Below are 19,773 nucleotides of genomic sequence, written 5' to 3' on the forward strand. Positions count from 1 at the left end.
ACTGATTTTTTCACCGAAGTACTTCACGATGGCTTAAGCAGATTTGTACCCAAAAAAACTAAAAAAAGTAGCAATTATCCGTACTGGTTTTCATCTGAACTAAGAAAGGCCCTTGGTAGAAAGAATCGAGCCCACAAACAAGCAAAAAAAAACTGGCCAAGAGAGGTGGCGGAGCGAGTTTCGTCAACTCAGGTCGCATTGTAAAAATCTGCTTAAGCGCGATAGGTCCAGTTATATAGCCGCGGTTGAAGCCGATGCGCCGCGCAATGCTAAAGCTTTCTGGGGTCATGTCCGTGCACAAACTTCCAAAAACAACCCTGGAGATATTAACCTCATTGACAAGAGGGGTGACAGCATTCCTGACGTTCCTAATGCTTTTGCTCAACAATTCAGTTCAGTATTCGGCAAGAAAAGTGCAGCCTGCCCCCCTCAAGTGTTTCCGGGGTATGATAAAAGCTCAGAATGTTTTATTTCGGAAAGTCTTGTATCAAGAGCTCTAAAGCGAGTTAAGCCCTCATTTTCGTGCGGCCCTGATGGCATTCCTTCGGCGGTACTGAAGGCGTTTGGGGATCTTCTTGTTCCGGTCTTGGCGCGATTATTTCGAACGTCACTCAATACCGGCAAGTTCCCTACTCGTTGGAAGACTGCGCGGGTTGTTCCTATATTTAAGTCAGGGTCAAAGTTAGACCCCACTAACTACCGCCCGATTTCTATTCTCTGCGCTGCTTCAAAACTCTTTGAGACTGTACTACATACAGTACTCTCTTTCAGCGTAAAAACTATATTATTACCTCAGCAACACGGCTTTCTCGCTGGGAGATCGACCACCACTAATCTCGTCAACTTCATGCTGCATGCTTCGGAAGCTGTGCAAGGGAGAGGTCAACTTGATGTAGTCTACTTTGATTTAAGCAAGGCTTTTGATGTCGTCTGCCACGAGCTCTTAGCCAAAAAACTATCTGAGCTTGATATACAACCATCCCTGATATCTCTTATATGCAATTATCTATGTGATAGGTCATGTTTCGTGCATGTAAATGGACAGTCTTCTCTTTCCTATGATGTCACCAGTGGTGTCCCTCAGGGCTCAGTTCTCGGGCCACTTCTCTTCTCAATCTTTATAAATGATGTCGCGACAATATTTAATGATTGTAATTTTCTTTTATATGCCGATGATGTAAAAATATTTAAATCTGTTTCCAACTCTGCCAGCTGTTCCGCTCTCCAGAGAGCAATCTCGTCCTTCTCGCATTGGTGCTCATGCAACAAACTCCTCATTAATACATCTAAAACTAAGGTAATGACATACACAAGAAAGACTGACAACATCTTGTTTCCCTATAACATCAACGGTGAATTACTCCCACGTGTGGTAGAGGTTAATGACCTAGGCGTCACTTTCGACAGTAAACTGAGCTTCTCTCCACATATTCAGGTAATTACTCGTAGAGCTCTTCGATCGCTTGGCGTTGTCTGTCGCGTGTCCAAGGAGTTCAAGGAGCCGATTTCTCTTCTCAAGCTCTACACAACTATATGTCGTCCTCAGCTTGAATATGCATCTGTTGTCTGGAACAGCACGAGTAAAACAAACCGTAAGCTTGTAGAAAGAGTCCAAAATAAGTTCATATCTATCTTCAACCATCGCTTTGGCGATAGTAGTAATTATAACCCTGGATCGCCCTCTTCATTGACGCTATCATGCTTAACTTCCAGGCGGAACAAGGCTGATATTCTCTTCCTCTTTAAAATTATGCACGGCATAGTGTCTTGTGGTGAGCTGCTACAACATGTTCGTCTTTATGTGCCGCAAAAGTGGACCAGGAAACATGATACCTTTTGCAACTCCAATTGTCTGCGTGTCTTGTGCCCTGTGTGCCGACTGCAATGCACGTACAATCGGTACTCGGATTACCTTGATATATTTAATGATTGTCCTACTCTGTTTCGCAAACCTGTCTGTGAGTTTGTATTGGCGTAACTGCCAACTTTTCTTATTCTGCATTTGTCTTTTATCCTTGAGTTCATGCACTTAAATTACTTTCATTCCGTAACTTCAACATAAGCTATCCTTTCGTTTTTTTTGTATTTTGTATTTTATTTTGTATTTCAAAGATGTGTACATTATGTTTCGTGTGTTTCTGTTTCCGTGCGCCAGCACAAAGGCCCCCCCGGCTGTTCCTGGGCACGCAAATAAATGATTGATTGATTGATTGATTATTATTATTATTATTATTATTATTATTATTATTATTATTATTAATATTAACCGGACCGCCACCTACTGGTGGCAGGTACAGGCAATGATCAGCTCGCAATCGTGTTTGGTGAAATAAGAAACATTCTCCTCGGAAATTCAGACTACAAGTTTGCCCCATACATGAAGCCACGACCCAACATCTGCCGTGGTGTGATCCACTGTCTCGAAATTTTCACTAACCAGGAAACCCTGCAAGAACTTCTAGAAGCCAATCGCGCCCCACTTCTCCACGCTCGGCTCATGAGACTCACCACATCTGCCCTCCTGATGTTCAATGGCACACGGGTCCCCTATTACGTCCGAGTGGGCTGCGTCCTCCATCGCTTCCGCCCCCATCGCCGCGTCGCCCAGGTTTCTCAACTCTGCGGTGACGTCGGTCATCGCCAAGACAGCTGCCCCCACCCGGACTCACCACTTCCACGTCTCCAACCCGTCCCCCAAGCACGACTATCAACATACGTGCAAATTATGCCAGCAACACCACCTTACCACCAGCAAGAAGTGCACAAAACGAGTCCTGTCCACGCCCACTCCCAAACAGTGCCCTCAACCATGAAGACTGCCCATCAACATACGCACCAAAACAAGGTGAGCTGGTCAGCCATTGCTGCGCACTTTCCCACTGCTCACACCTCCCCCCCCATGTCCACCACTAAAACTGCTCACTCCTTCCCCCCGCTATCTTCATCGCCTCCGAAATCACCCTGTCGTCTCAACTACAGCAAACGCTACAAAATTGGCAACAGCAATGCACGCAGCTCAGCCAAAGCCTTGACACCGTGGAAACCACAGTCCGCGGTGTCCCGAACCACCCATAGAAGTCATGGTAGAAAAGGTGGTCTCAAAACGCCTAATTCCCATTTCTAACCAGCGCATCACCCTATCTCTCGAAGCCTTCCAAGCTAAAGTAATAACCACTCTAGAGCCCCTGCAACCACTAATCAAATCGATCAACACTCGAGTCGCGCAACTTTAAGAAATGGCCGAACTTGCCCCTGTTCCCTAACCACAAACGAAGAAAGCCAAAATACAACAGCAAGAGTCCTCCCCACGCCCCTCCTCTAATGATGGCAATTGTTCCCAGGATTTTATAATCTATCAATGGAACTTCCGGTCATTCAAGAATAACAAAAAACAGCTAGCCCTATGCATTTCCCCAGGCCCCTCTCATGTCATCGCCCTTCAAGCGGCTGACACCGCCAACCCATTTCTTCGAAGATATACAACTTACACACAAGACCCCCTGCACCACACTACAATTTTAGTGGCACAGCACCTTACCACACAAGAACATCACCTTGCCTCGCCCATCGCACACACTTTTAAGAGGTTCTTCCTGATCGACGTTCTCACCCAAGTGTATATACCCTCAATGTTTACAGTCCTCTGCCAACCTGACTTCACGCGATTGAAGCCTTGATGCATGACGCTAAAAAACAAGCATACCACAGTCCATTCATTATACTCAGCGATTTCAACGCTTCAAATCACTATAGGGGCTACGCACCAGCATCCAAGAAAGGCACCGCCCTTGTCCACGCTACCTAGCACCATGCCCTCACTCTGTACAGCGACTTCACCACCCCCACCAGGCTGGGTACGACCGTCTCCCGTGATACCTACCCTGACCTCAACTTTGCAAGCAACGTCACCCACCTGGAATAGCAACGAACCCAAGAAACCCTGGACAGTGACGAAATCATCAAGATAACGACCAACCTCAGGTGCACCACACGCTCATTGGGGAAGGCTGGGATCACAAATTGGACCGAATTCCGCAAGGGCTCAACCACACTTCCCTCCATCACAGGTAGCCTTAAAGATTGGACGGCAGCCCTGGAAGCCCTAGTCCAGAAACACACACAAACGGTGCAACTCACCGATAAACACCCGCAGACTTACACCGACCTGCTACATATATGGGAAGCACGCAGGGGCCTGGTCAAACGGTGGAAGAAAAAAAAACAACCGAACCCTAAAAAAACGTATCGCAAACATTACCCTGCAGGCTTTGCAGTATGCACACACGCTCACAGTACAAAATTGGCACTCTTTCTGCGACCAATTAAGGGCACCCTCAGTGCGAAGCGGTGCTGGCACATCCTTCGCAATGTCATCGGAGAGAAACCTACACGCTCTGCAAGCACACGCCAAGTCAATCTAGTCATCCCAAACAGCGATCCACCCCCGAGAACTCCTGCATCCTATCCGTGACCATCTTTTTGGGCACCCGCCAACCCACCCCATTCCCACCTCTGTCCGATATCTAGGTCCCGCTAGCGCCGCACTGGACACCCCCTTCACCACCGAGGAATTACACCAGGCCCTCAGCAAGCTTACTAGAAATACGATTCCTGACCGCGATGGATCCACCAACATACCCCTTCTAAATCTCGATGATGAGGCCCAAGAATCTATACTGGCCTTCTTTAACCACCACTGGCAAGCGGGCATCCTTCCTCATCAATGGCGTTGCGCCTACATTACTCTAATTCGCAAACCCAATAAGCCGATTGCACCACCCACTAACCTACGTCCCATATCACTCACTTCGTGTCTCGGCAAGCTTTAGAACATACGGTACACGCAAGACTCACTGCCCATCTGGAAAATAATGACCTTTTCCCACACACCATGTTTGTGTTCCGTAACCACCTTTTCACACAAGACGTCCTTCTTCAGCTAAAGAACAGGTCATAGACAACCTCAGAAAAATGTAGCCCAGCGCAATCCTAGCTTTGGATCTACGTGGTACCTTCGACAACGTCGCACATGAAGCCATCCTCAATGGACTAAACACCACACACTGTTGTCAATGCGCCTTCGACTATGTGCGGGTATTTTTAGCCGACCGAACTGGCGCAATCCGGCTCGGATCGCTGATCTCTCCACGTTCTCCACACCCCCCAAGGGAACCCCACAAGGCTGGGTCATCTCTCCTTATTGTTCAATATCAGCCTTTTAGATCTGCCTTCATTATCAGTCAATAACCTTCATTATGCTCTATACGCGGATGATTTTACCTTCTGGATCACCAAAGGATCATCCGGCGCCAAACAATGCGCTTTATTAGAGGTGGACACCGTCCTCAACTACCTCGCACCACGCGGTCTCACCTGTCACCACTCAAAATCAGCCATTCTTATCCTTCGTGCACGTACCCGTGGGAGACGCACCGACCCGGCACCGGACTCTCATGTCATGATGCACCAGGAACCCAACCCGCAAGTGAAGAAAGTAGGAATCCTGGAAGTAAGCTTCCACGCAGATGAATCTGAAACAGCACCCCTACCCCAACTACGCTCCACTATATCACAACTAGCCTATCTCATCGGTCGTATATGCATGTACAAACCTGGTCTTAAAGAACAAGACACGTGTCAACTTGTGCAAGCATTACTGCTCACCAGGCTTACGTATGGCACTCACTATATCGAACTCCGACCCCAAGAACACTCCAAATAGGATGCTCTCATCCCTCGAGTCTACAAGATAGCCATGGGGCTACCGGCTTTCACTTCCACCAACAAGCTTCTTTAAATTGGCCTAGATAATTCGCTCTCCGAAATCATAGAAGCTCAAAGAACCAGCCAACTCTCTCGCATTACGCTTACCCCTACAGGCCGCACAGCAGCGTTGCCAGATCGGAAAGGGGCTTCGGCACCAAATCCTGGCCGAAATTTCGCCAGATTTCACCAGCACTACAATATGGCTCCTATGACGTATTTCCGGCTTTTTTACATTTTTACAGCGAAAAATGGAAGCAGTATACCTTTCGTTGGTCGGAACATTTCGTGGCGTAGCTATACAAGGGACCTTAGGCATAAACACTCTGAGGCGACATTTTCTATAGTTCATACCACAAACTAGCTGCAGCACTGCGGAGGCTACATTGTTGTCCCCCTCAGGGCGCCTAATTCACCGCGAAGGAAACGACTAAAGGCGCCGGGGCCTTGCGGTGCCGCTTGCCGAGAGGGGAGAAGGGAATGTCCTTTCAGGACCCCCTTCATGGCGAGTTAGGCGCCCTCAGTGGGCGCACTGTTGATAACAATGTAGCCTCCACAGTGCTGCAGCTAGCTTGTGGTATGAACTATAGTTTCGTTTTCTAAGGAGGATGAGGAGGAAAACACTATTCAAACGCAACATTAAGCGTCGAGAATGTCCCGGGCCAGGTTCAGCAACGCCAACTGGTCCGAGAGCTGGTCCGAGGCTAGCCAAGTCCGCCAAGTTGAAGGAGGTGGGTGGGGAAAATGTGGGGATTGAATTGCAATGGGGCAGGCGAAAATGCAATGTTCTAAATTAGCGTATGCTTCGGGACAATTGGGACATGCTGGTGAGTGTCGGATACGGTAGAGGAAGGAACGAGCAGGTGTAAGGATGGTATTTAACTGTACGCGTCGAAGAATGCGTAGTTGCGGGGTTGTTAGAGATTTGTCTGGAACAGGAAGTGTACGAAGAGTTTCTATGATGTTCTTGTAGTGAAGCTTTATTTCTTGTTTGTAGTGGAGAGTAGTGTCCCACGTCGGTGGATAAGGCCAGGGAATCCCAGGCGCCCGGTGCAGAAGTTCGCGGGCGAGGTTATGCACAACCTCATTGCCTGGGATTCCAGCGTGACCAGGAATCCACCTCAGTGTGACAGTGTGGGGACGTAGCTTTGTTAAGGCTTTGCGTAGATCATACTGCAGTTCTTCAGGAATGCTACCCATGTGAATGGCGCGAATAGCTTGCATTGAATCAGTGTATATGGTATATCCTGAGGGGTTAGGGGGCCGTAATGAGAGGTCCTGGATACTGGTGATTATTGGGAGAGTCTCTAGAGTCGCTGTAGGTGGGGGATTAGTGAAAGGACCAAGGGTGTGTGTCACTACTTCATTGCCACTTGCGATGGAATATGCGGCTGCTCCGACATGCATCCGTGATGCATCCGTGTAGACTATCGTAGAATCAATTGGATGGACATGATTGACAACGCGAGCACATCGTCTCCCTGGATTGGTATCAGCTGCAACGTTTTTTGGGATGGGAGCTATCCTGAGGTTATCTGGGAGCGGTGCAGGAGGGGTGATGACAGGCAAGTCAATAGCTAATGTGGTGATCCTAGCGGCCCGGAGCCGCTGCGTGGCGTGTGTTTCATTTTCCCTCATTCCTTCTCTCTCCACCTCGCGGGTCCGGCGCATATGGGCCGGTGTTTACATATGGGCCGGCGGGCCAGCGCGAAAACCTTTTTGAATATATTTCCCGACAGACCCAAGGTGTCTCTCCGCTGCGGGGATGACTGTTTTTCTATCATCAAAAAAAAAGACAGTGGACAACTTCCTGTTGCACCTCAATTCGATTGAATCAGCAATTCAGTTCACCATGGAAAGAGATACAAACACAATTCCTCCTTGTTTTGATGAAGAGACAGGCAAATCCATTCAGCCTTCATACCCATACCGAAGCTACCTACAATTTGATTCTTACCACCTAAATTCACACGTCATCTGTATTTTCGGCTCTCGACGAACGTACAAAGGAAGAAAAAGCCGTCATCGCGGACCCGAAGAGAAACGGTTACACCAGCAACTTTATTCGCCGCGTCAAACGCCGTTTTCACCGATCGAGAAAGTGATTCATGACAAGAGGATGGGAGAGGTGCACTGAGGGCGGCCACCAACCAAGAAATTTCCTCTCCTTCAACGCCGCCATTCAACAACCCCACACAACCCTCCCCCGCACCTCCTCCGCCGACGACAAATCCGTGCAACAACAAAGACCAAGAAGCGCTACCCCCTTTCCTCTATGGCCACCCCACAAGTGCCACAAGCATGGAGGAAACAATACTACAGTGCCTAGAATAACAATACTTTTCTCTTCTTTCTTCCATGGCCACAAGCCTCAATGTCGAGAAAGTGGCGCCACTTATGAACTGCAGATGAAAGACCAACAAAACGGTGTAAATTTGATTAATTCAAGTGACAAGCCATTTCTCAACATGTTTCACCAGTTTTCACCAGATAATGTCTGGTGTAGCCGTTCCGGTACATCAACACCAGTAGCCCCCAAATTTCACCAGATTTTTCCAATCTGGTGCCGAATTTCACCATCTGGCAACGCTGCCGCACAGTCTTCCAAAACGTAGGCCGTCCTATACCAGAACCCCATGAAGCATTACAGCCGATATCGCCTCAAATACGAGCCGCCATCGAAGTCACCCCAATTCCACAACATTTGCATCTCGAGTAACACAAAGGAGGAAGCAACGCTCGGTCAAAGACAGGGGAAATAAACCTCATTTTCCAGACGTTGTGAATGCTGTTACAGTGGACCCGTGAGGGGTGTCTTCAGTCCAGGGCTCCTTGGCTGTAGCCGGTCGTCCGTGCCCTATTCACCAGCCGAAGCTGGGAGCAGGGGTCGCGGCTGGTCAGCGTCGCCGCCCACACTGAAGAGTGTGTGGGCTACCGCTACATTACCCTCAATTCTTACGTGCAAGTTTCAAAGCGTTTCGCGAAAATTAAAAAAAAACGTTTTTTTAAGGACGTGCAAAGGTTGCCCTTTATTATAAATTATATAATTTTTTACGCACTTCAAAATCAGGATTTGAAACGTTTGCTCCGTACAGCAATGAGCAGGCTACTAAATGTTTAGCAGCCGTGAGTAAACAAGGCAAAAAAATTCGAGCGCTTAGCATGGAGTCGGCAGTGTAGAAAAAAAAAATTTTCTTCAAAGTGCTCTTTTTGAACGACCATGCTATCAATTCTAGCTTTGGGAAATATTTCCTGAAAAAAAATGTAAGTACGATAGTCAATTTTACGGTATCCAGCACGAAAGTTTGCAAACATTTTGCACAGAAATTACGAAGATTCCTAAATTCTTGCGCTTTGTTTTACAAGTCCTCAGAGCTGCCCCATCTGGCAGTGTTGAAAGAATCGCTGCCCAAACACGTCTTGTAATTTTTTTACGAAGCCAAGTATGGTGTTTCTCACTAACCTAATGTCACGTCCAAAGAGAGGATAGTCTTACATTCAATATTAACGTTTCATTTCGAAGAAGCATGGCCATGGCACTACTTTGGCTCTTCTTATCCGCGCACACCCTGGGATTCTTTGATTGAAATTGTAGTGTTGTTCAACATGCTTTTTATTTTGCTACTTACTCTTTTGTTTCTTCTTCGTAGTGTCTTGTAAAGGTGACTGTTTTATTCGAGACGTCGTCTTTTTTAAAAGAGAAGCATTTTTTTTCGATTGGTGTCTTTAACCTGTCGTCAACCTTGTCCGTGCCCGCCTTTGTTTGGTAATTGTAGCCATACAGAAAATAAACCTGCGATGTGTTCACTGCCTGCAAGATCATTTGGAAGTTTAGTGACATTTGCCGACCTAACAATAATTTATGTAATACCTAAAATATTAAAAAACGAATTTTTTCTAGCCATTTCCTGTAACTAGATTGCGCAGTTCAACGGATGCGATCATTCACGTTAGTAGAATGTAGAGGTACGCAAGAGAGGAATCACTCAGGGCCGTATGCGACCACCGCACGACCGATCGCAGTGATGTCACATTACGCTGGTTTGCAATGTGTATTGGCGCTATCTGAGCGTAAAAACTTCAATTTTCACCTGCTTCATGGTTAGGATCAGCATTTTAAATGCAGAGCATTTCAATAACTCACGATGTCACCCGCGTTGACGTCCATAGTCCGCACCGCACCCCTCCCTACTATATAAAAAAATACTATCCGGCGCCCGGTTTCGATCCCTCCACCCTGCGGGCGGAATGCAATGTACATGGTGCTCTACCCACTGCGCCACAAAGCCGACACAGAATGGGACGCTACGAACGCGCCTTATATCGTCGACTCATTCAAATTACTGCTGACGAGCGCTCTCTCGTCAGCAGTTGCCACAAGTGCAACAACATTAACGTAACGCAAACTAGTTAACGTCGTGCGCCCCCGGAAATGCTCTACATTTGATCGTGCCCCTCGCGAGGGGGATGTTTCACTGCGTCTTCTCTCGGTCGCGGGACCCGTGGCGCCATCTGGCGGAGGCGCGGCACAACTCGTAGCACTTTCTTTGAAAAAGCGCCTCGAAAGCGTGGCAAATATGAAATAGGGATTACGCGCTTTCGAGGCAATCCGCCGACGCGGCTGCTTTGTGTACAGACTCGGCGGCGAGCGTCCCGGGATTCTGGTGCCGACCGAACCCCATTTCTGTCATTCGTGCATTTCGGAATGAAGGAAGATAAAAGAAACGGCCAGGGGCAAAAATAGGATCACTCGGCCGATACAAAGGTACCAAAATGGCGCCCCCGGTGGCACCGTTGCGGTGATACAGCGCCCCGAAAATAGTTAATTTTGCACGCAGCGCTTCCGCTGGATGGCGCCACCGAGCTGCTCCAGGTGCGATTGTGTAACGCGAGCAGGCGAGCGGAAGACGCGCCCGCGCACAGCCGCGTCAGAGAGCAAGAAGAGCGCTCTCCGATGGTCGACGCGAGCCACCATTGTAAAGAAAGTCAGTTAATTAAAACGGACTGTTTCAGTCCAGCCAACGGCTCTCAATATAAATAACACTACAGTGGCGCGTTACCAGAAGAATTCCTACAATCACGCCAGCTTTAATACGCGCAAAGAAAGCGGGCAACACTGTGCGGGTGCATTATATAGCTTCGCCTTGGTTTAGCACGGCTCTGTACCCCGGCGGGATGGAAAGTTTTTTTTTTACTTGCGCAGCTTCTAGAGTTTAAACTTATCTGCAATCCGTTGAACCTCACCCTGCGGACGTGCTAGCACGTCGTGTATGACACAACAGCGGCCGTTACCAGACAGAAAGAATCACGCAAGAAACGCATTTTTCACGTGAAAAAATGCTTATAAATTTGCCTGAAAACTCGAGTAGCGGCATAGATATTTAGAATAGCCGACAGTTTTTTCGGACTCCAAAAATTCGGATCTGTTAGATATTTCGGACTTTCCCGAAGAACCCCCCGTTGACATATAAGAGTAATGACTCACGGATTTTTCGGACTGCTCTATTATTGGGACTATTTTCCGTTACCCTGCAGAACGGAAAATCTGTCAACTACTGTATACCTTAACTCGATAAATTAATTATATAGAGCTTATAGCCCAGATCAGTATCTCTTAATTAGAGCACAAAATCACCAATTCCGACTTTAAAGAACTGGCTAATATGGAACACACGTGTTCTGCCCCAATATCAACATCATCGACCACGAGGAGTTCTTACGAAGCATCGCGGAACTCAATTCGGGTTTTCACCGTGCATGCAGCGGCGATCCCCATCATGGGCCACTATGCTTGCTCTACAGCGTGCTTCACAACCATGCAGAATGCAATGTCTGGGGGAACGTAGAAAACCAGCGTTGCGAGTGAGGAAAACTGTTGCAACTCTGGCTGATAGTTATAATAACTTACGATAATTTACGCCGAAAGAGGCAGGAGTCGGAAGCCAAACCATCGCTGGATTATTCCATGTTGTGAGTTCAATTGCATGACAATTTTTCAGCACAGCTGTATTAAGCTAAGTTTTCCCATATTTTTGTTGTCCTCTCATCAAAACTTCCGCAGTTGCACGAGTCGTTCGAACTCGAATCGTACCATAGCGCGGCATGTTCCTCAATGCGCGCTTTAACACAGCTGTACTGAGAGAGAAGTAGCACCGGCGTGACACCTAGGAGACAGGTCGAAGCCAAAGCGTAAGGTGGCAGCAGATCGCGAAGTAAACCGCGTAAGCCGGCAAGAGGACGAAGCCTTTCGAAACACGAGGCCGGAGCAAGACATCTGAGTGGTTCAATCGTAAATTAATGATTTTGCGTTCAGTACCCTTCAGAACTGCTTAGGTTTTCTCGGACTCGGACCATTGGTTACTTGCGATGACACTACCTGTGGTCGTTGTCGGTGATTTGAATGTGGATGTCTCCAGAACAAAAGGGCAGTGGTTTATGCGTTTCCTGTTCCCGACATTAGGCTTGCGATGTCGCACTGATCCGACACAACAGACGATCCAGCAGCGTGCGTGCATCGATTTTACATCATCCTAGAATGTGTCAGCAGTTGAGAGTAAGCCAGTCGATGCATGTCAAAGGAAAACAACCATAGGCAGCTGTCGGTGTGGATGGCTCTTACGTCGGCTAAGTCTTTGTGCTGACGTCGTCACCATCACCAGCCTGTCTACGCCCACTGAAGGGAAATCCCTCTTCCATCATTCTCCAATTACCCCGGTCCTGGGCTAACTGCCACCGATTTATCCCCGCAAACTTCTTGATCTCACCTGCCCATCTAACTTTCTGCCGCCCCATGCAACGCTTGCCTTCTCTAGGGATCCACTGTGTTACCCTCAATGACCAACGGTTATCTTTTTTTCGCATTACATGCCCTGCCCACGTCCATTTATTCTTCTTAACACGCGTTTGTTCGCTGACCCACTCAGCTCTCTTCTTGCCTCTTAATGTTACACCTATCATCTTCCATTCCGTTGTGCGCTGAGTCGTCCTCAATTTAAGTTGAACCCTCTTAGTGAGCCTCCAAGTTTCTGCCCCGTAGGTGAGTACCGGCAAGATGCAGCTGTCATACACTTTCTTCTTAAGGGACAATGGCAGGCAGCCATTCATTATCCGAGAATTCCTGATGAATGCACTCTACCCCACTCTTATTCTTCGAATTATCTCTGCCTCATGGTTGCGATCCGTGGTCACAACTTGGCCTTAGTAGATCTATTCACTTACCACTTGCACTGCCTCGCCACCTATCTCAAACCGCCGTGCTCTCCCGAGGTTATTGAGCTGTAGTGGCGCGCACCTCATTTCTAGCAGCGCCTCTATCATCTGCATCATCCCATCATCATCAGCAGCGGGTCTTGCCTGGTCGCGTGAGCAGTGACACGCGACACACGGATGGAACACGACCGTGCAGCTGGGCGGCAGCTTGTCCACGCCGCTTCCACTCCTGGCTGGGCCTGCGCGCTCCTCAATAAAATGTAGGAAGCCACTGCACACCAGCCGAGTCTGCTTCCTACAAGTGGTGACCCGGAGGTTCAGCGCCTGATACCCGGCCAGCGGCACACCGACATGGTGACGTGGGGGGACCCGCAGATACCAGCGTTCGAGCCACGGCACGTCAGAGGATGGTTCTTCAAGTTAGAGGCTACCCTCTGGCTCAACCACGTCAGTGTACAGCCTCTGAAGCACTCCATCCTCTGGAAGACGCTTCCGTTAGCGCACCGCTGCGTCGTCGTCCTCCCACCGCCCAGCGCCACCCCCTGCGATGACCTTCGCGCTGCCGTGCTCGCGCACTACGGCCTCACGGACGACCTGTTTCGGCCCGCACCAGAGGAGGTACACGCACGCTCTCCGCACACACCGCAGCCGCCCATTGTACCCTCTGCGCCATCGCCTTCGTCCGCGGCCACTAGTATCGGCCACCTAGACGCCACCTCCACGGCGGTCGCCGCCCTTACACCGACGCCACCGACGACACTTGTAGCAGACGACGTCACGGAAACCCACCAGTCACAGCCCGCCTCGCCCCTTCTACCGCCTCATGCGAGGGCTCTGGTGAGCTATTTTCCGGTGTTACCACGAAATCCGTTCCAACCTCATCGCCCGCTACACCACCATCGCTCGTCATATGCCCCGCTAAGTTGACAGACTGCCCTGCTCCACTGCAGTCGCAGCATGACTCACGCGAGACGTACGTCGTGGCATCCAAAGCCAACCCAGACGAACTAACGTCTCTCATAGTGCCGCCGTCAACGCCTAAACCGAAATCTAAGGTAGTGAAGCCGCTAAGCATGCCGACAACGTTCCGGCTTCCCAACCTTTAGAACAGCACACCCAAATCCTTGCTGAAGAGCCCGTTGACAAGGCATCTACGACTACAGCGCAGCTGCATGCATTCCAAGAGCTTTCTCGCGTCCACGACCAGCAAGCGCTCACAAAGCCCGGCGCTCCGGCAGCACGCGCCCAAGTGCGTAACGGCTCGATGTCGCCACCAGTTCAGCGTGCTTCCGCCAAGCGGCACCGACATCGCCCTAAGCACCTGTCGCCAAAACAAGCTGCATCACGAGCACTCCTGAGGCGCACTCCAACGAGCCATCAGCGCGGTCCTCCCCAGCACCGTTCATACACGCACTGTCAACGGCGACTGCTGTTTTTGGCCCATCATCGCCATTGCGGGTCTTGGGCGCATCGAACCCTCGCCGCGAGGCTGCACCCGAACCAGTGCTCAAAACGTCGCCGTCAAGGCTATAAACCCGCTCGTACTAGCAGCCGAACACAAGCGGACATTCGTCACAAAGGGCTGGGCGTAGAGCGCCGGTTCTGCAAACATCGCCTTGTCGTCCGCGCAGCGGCCGCAGCTCGCGTTTCTTTTACTTCGGGACTGTTTCACCCTCCGCCAACTCGTCCTACTCTCCACTCTCAGCCAAGGACGCTGTGTATTCAGGACGCTGTGTATTCAGGTGCATAGACTTTTGTACATAACTGTACACATGCAATTTTCATACCGCGCTTTGCGCAAGGGGGTGAGCCATGTAGTGGCGCACACCTCATTTCTAGCAGCGGCACTATCATCTGCATCATCCCATCATCATCAGCAGCGGGGCTTGCCTGGCCGCGTGAGAAGTGACACGCGACACACGGATGTAACACGACCGGGCAGCTGCGCGGCAGCTTGTCCACGCCGCTTACACTCCTGGCTGGGCCTACGCGCTCCCCAATAAAATGTAGGAAGCCACCGCACACCAGCCGAGTCTGCTTCCTACACAGCATTACTTTAGTTTTTAAACGGGGAGCGTTTCTTAGTCGCACGACGTCCCCCGACCGTCGGCGGCGGCGTCCACACGCTCACTGCGCATGCGCGTCGCGGCGAGGCGCAGGTGCGCGTCTCTCCCGCGTACCCTCCTCGCTCTGAACAACAGGTGCAGCGTTGTTGTCCGTCCGCACCCCTCCCCCTACACTACATAAAAAAGCTTTCCATCCCGCCGAAGTACAGAGCCGTGCTAAACCAAGGCGAAGCTATTTAATGCACCCGCGCAGTGTTGCCCGCTTTCTTTGTGCCTATTAAAGCTGGCGTGATTGTAGGAATTCTTCTGGTAACGCGCCATTGTAGTGTTTCTATATTGAGAGCTGTTGGCTGGACTGAAACAGTCCGTTTTAATTAACTGACTTTCTTTACAATGGTGGCTCGCGTCGCCCATCGGAGAGCGCTCTTCTTGCTCTCTGACGCGGCTGTGCGCGGGCGCGGCTTCCGCTCGCCTGCTCGCGTTACACAATCGCCCCTGGAGCAGATCGGTGGCGTCATCCAGCGGAAGCGCTGCGTACAAAATTAACTATTTTCGCGGCGCTGTATCGCCGCAACGGTGCCACCGGGGGCGCCATTTTGGTACCTTTGTATCGGCCGAGTGATCCTATTTTTGCCCCTGGCCGTTTCATTTATCTTCCTTCATTCCGAAATGCACGAATGACAGAAATGGGGTTCGGTCGGCACCAGAATCCCGGGACGCTCGCCGCCGAGTCTGTACACAAAGCAGCCGCGTCAACGGATTGCCTCGAAAGCGCGTAATCCCTATTTCATATTTGCCGCGCTTTCGAGGCGCTTTTTCAAAGAAAGTGCTACGAGATGTGCCGCGCCTCCGCCGGATGGCGCCACGGGTCCCGCGACCGAGAGAAGACGCAGGGAAACATCCCCCTCGCGAGGGGCACGATCAAATGCAGAGCATTTCCGGGGGCGCACGACGTGAAGTAGTTTGCGTTACGTTAATGTTGTTGCACTTGTGGCAACTGCTGGCGAGAGAGCGCTCGCCAGCAGTAATTTGAATGAGTCGACGATATAAGGCGCGTTCGTAGCGTCCCATTCTGTGTCGGCTTTGTGGCGCAGTGGGTAGAGCACCATGTACATTGCGTTCCGCCCGCAGGGTCGAGGGATCGAAACCGGGCGCCGGATAGTATTTTTTTATATAGTCGGGAGGGGTGCGGTGCGGACTACGGACGTCAACACGGGTGACATCGTGAGTTATTGAAATGCTCTGCATTTAAAAAATAATAGTTATCGGCGCCTGGTTTCGATCCCACGGCCCTGTGGGCGGAACACGAGGTACATGGTGCTCTTCCCACTGCGCCACATAAGCGACACAGAATCAAAGGCTACGAACGCGCCTTATATCCTTGACTCATTCAAACTACGTCAAGAAGCTGCTGATACACGGCAGCAGTTGCATCGATCTCGTCTTCACCAGTTGCTGCAACGCACGACCACTGCTTAAAGACCCCTTAACAGTACACCTTAGCGACCACAAAGCCGTCGTTCTCAGCGTCTAATACAACGACAACAGCACCAAATAAATAAATAACGACTTACAACAACCTACTCCTTCCCTTCACTTCTTGCGTCACAAAAAAAAGAAAAATTGGGCCCATCTCTCCACGAGGGGGGACTCGAGTCGCAAAATCACGAAAGTAATAATTAATATATGAAAGAAATAATAATAAGAATAGTAATAAGCAATAATAGTTAACACATTCACTACAACCCCAACACCACCCCCCAAACACTAACGTTAACGCAATACACCCACTCCCTACGCTACGCATTTACTCGAGTCCCCCCTCGTGAGGAGATGGGCCCAATTTTTCTGCATATTAATTTTCAGGCCCACGGTTCTACTCTGTTTGTCCAGTGCGGAAAGCATGCTTTGCAATTCGTCCCCCGAGTTACTTAGCAAGGCAATGTCATCAGAAAATCTGAGGTTGCTGAGGTATTCTCCATTAACCCTTACTCCCACCTGTTCCCAATCCAACGTTCTGAATACTTCTTGTAAGCATGCTGTGAATAACATTGGAGAGATTGTGTCTCCTTGCCTGACACCCTTCCTTATAGGTATTTTACTGCTCTCCTTTTATGGAGGATGATGGTAGCTGTAGACCTATTGTAGATATACCATGCGCAGCTTTCCCGCTCATGGCAGTCCGTTCAACAGCGATTAATTTGTAGTTATTTAGCGTAATGTAAAGTTCTTTCGCGCTGCTAATATTGGGGGTGAAAACTTGCTTTGCGCGCAGTTTCAAGTCTTGCACGTTTTGCGGCTAGGTTCCTGGGCCATGGAAACTATCCCATAGAAATGCATGGGGAGTAAAATTTGATCTCGAATTACACATAAACTATTCAGAATCCTGAAAAATTCTTCCAGTGTTTATATCTTCCCGTTAAAGTCTTGCTTTGTGCCAAATATCACTTTCCTGAAGTAATTTTCCCAGGTTCCAGCGGGGTTAGAATTTTGAGCGGGAAAGCTGTGTATGCTCTAGTATTCTTACATAATGCTCATCTACCCCCGGTTCTCTAATGCCTGAATGACTGCTGAGGTTTCGACCAAGTCAAATGCTTTCTCATAATCTATGAGGGCTATATATAGGGGTTCAGTATACTAAGCGCACTTCTCTATCACCTGATTGATCGTGTGAATATGATCCATTGTTGAATAGCCTTTACGAAACTGGTTGATTAGGTTGACTGAAATATAAGGTTGCAGAAATTCTGTTAGCGATTACCTTGGTAAGTACCTTGTAGACGACTGACAGTAAGCTGATCGGCCTGTAATTTTTCAAGTCCTTCATGTCACCTTTCTCATGGATTAGGATGATGTCCACGTTCTTCCAATATTCTGGTACACTTGCAGTCATTAGGCATTGCGTATACAGGTTTGCCAGTTTTTCAAGTACAATTTATCCACCACCCTTCAAGAGGTGTGCTGTTATCTGATCTTCTCCAGGTGCTTGCCTTGCTTCTTCGGTCGTTACTGTTGGGATGTGTATCTCCCCTGAACTACTGCCTCGTTCGTTATTATCCTAAGATGTATCGGCTACTGTACAGACCCGTCTAGAATTCCTCGGCTACTGTGACTAGTTTATCCCTGTTTGTAATGATATTGCCTTGCTTGTCTTTAAGTGCATACGTCTGATTCTTCCCCACGCCAAGACGCCTCTTCACTGCTTTCAGGCTACCCCCATTCTTTACAGCGCATTCGATGCTCTCGGTATTATACTTCCGTATGTCAGCTGTCTTACGCGTATTGATTAGGTATACTTACGTCAGCACGTAATAATCAATAAGTGCTGGCGTAAGTGCGGACAACGTTTGCCAAGGCAACAAGTTAGTTCAACACTTGTTCTTCGATTTATTGGGAGTCCATTGGTGCCGCAACTACTTCCGTCGCGCGGGCCTGCAATGGCGGGCCTGTAGTCGGGGATGCAGCTTGATGCAGGGAATGCGTCGTCGCGCTCAAAAACGCGTGTGTCGCAGCCGCAATTCGCTCTGGCGCAAAGGGAATCTCCTAACAGCGTTGGCTGAAGCTCCACCGAGCCAATGGACGAGATGGGAGACCAAGATTTTGTTATATACTCTGACCATTCACAAGAGTATGCAAGGAATCTCTTCTCTCAACCGATACGGCAAAAAGACCACCTAACGCTACCCTCGCAATCTCCAAAAGGAACCGTGTAGTCGCATTCGCTTGACCCTTGCGCTATGTCCACTCACAAGATTCAGTATTCGCGACATTCCTAATTATGCCTTTCACAGATAGGTGTAAATTCCCGAAAACGTACATCCGGCGGCCAAATACACAAGGCACGCTAGTGCGCGGCGAAGGCGTCGCCGCGCCATCTCACGTTGTACTTCTGGTGTGAAGACAATGATGCGCACATCTTCGTCCTATCAAGATGGCTACCCTGTATATTCTGTCACCTCAAGCGGCAAAGCTGGTCACATTCAGAGTGGCGCTACGGGCCTCTTTTTTTTGCTTTTTTGGTGTGCTTATTTTTAACAACCAACTGCATGGTTTAAGCAAGAAAAAGACAGACATGATGGAATATCTGTGGCCCTAGTTCGTCACCAAAACAAACTAAATATGTCATCTGTCGGATCGGGGCAGACTGAGCAGCGCACACCTCACCCTCGCCATCCCCTAGCGAAGCGTGTGCGAACGAGACGTTTAGAGCAAAGAAAGTGACCCACGGCATGAAACGCTGAATGTGATCCGCTTTGCTGGTTGAAGCGCAGAAAAGGTCAATGTAGCGGGCGTGGTAGCACGCTCATGCGCACATCGATATCTGTAGCAGGAGTTGCAGGACGCGCATGCGCACATCGATATATTTACACCAGAAGTGCACCGTAAGAAGGCGCGTCGATGCATTTTGTGACACGTTGGCATTTTTCCGGCTTATTTACTGCCGGATGTACCCCACCTAAGTCACGTTGCACAAGTAAGACCTTGCGGCAATTGCGCACTCTTCCGTGTGTACGACGAAGAACACGCCGGGCGGATTGCTCAGACTACATCGATGCAGATACGACATACGGGCAAAGCAGTCTCCGTCCCAGTTGATCCCAGGGTGGCAACATCGCCGCAACACCACTACGGACGTCTTCGCAGTGGAACCGGACGAGGTGATCAACGAACAGAGGATAGGCAAGACTAACGGAGCCTGCTTCACATTCACCTCGTACACCCTCCCCAAGGTTGT

At 49.5% G+C, this 19,773-nt stretch overlaps 1 long non-coding RNA gene across 1 annotated transcript in view; it reads right to left on the minus strand.

Moving 5' to 3' along the window:
* The window catches only part of LOC144173251 (uncharacterized), a 155,883-nt gene that overhangs the window by 122,383 nt on the left and 13,727 nt on the right, over positions 1-19,773 (minus strand). The window contains exon 2 of the long non-coding RNA XR_013323202.1: positions 9,393-9,574. This is a non-coding gene — a long non-coding RNA (uncharacterized LOC144173251). The remainder of the gene's footprint in view (positions 1-9,392; positions 9,575-19,773) is intronic.

This window comes from Haemaphysalis longicornis, unplaced genomic scaffold, assembly GCF_048455015.1.
Source record: "Haemaphysalis longicornis isolate Haplotype H1 unplaced genomic scaffold, Haemaphysalis longicornis Haplotype H1 scaffold_3, whole genome shotgun sequence".
NCBI classification, from domain to species: Eukaryota; Metazoa; Arthropoda; class Arachnida; order Ixodida; family Ixodidae; genus Haemaphysalis; species Haemaphysalis longicornis.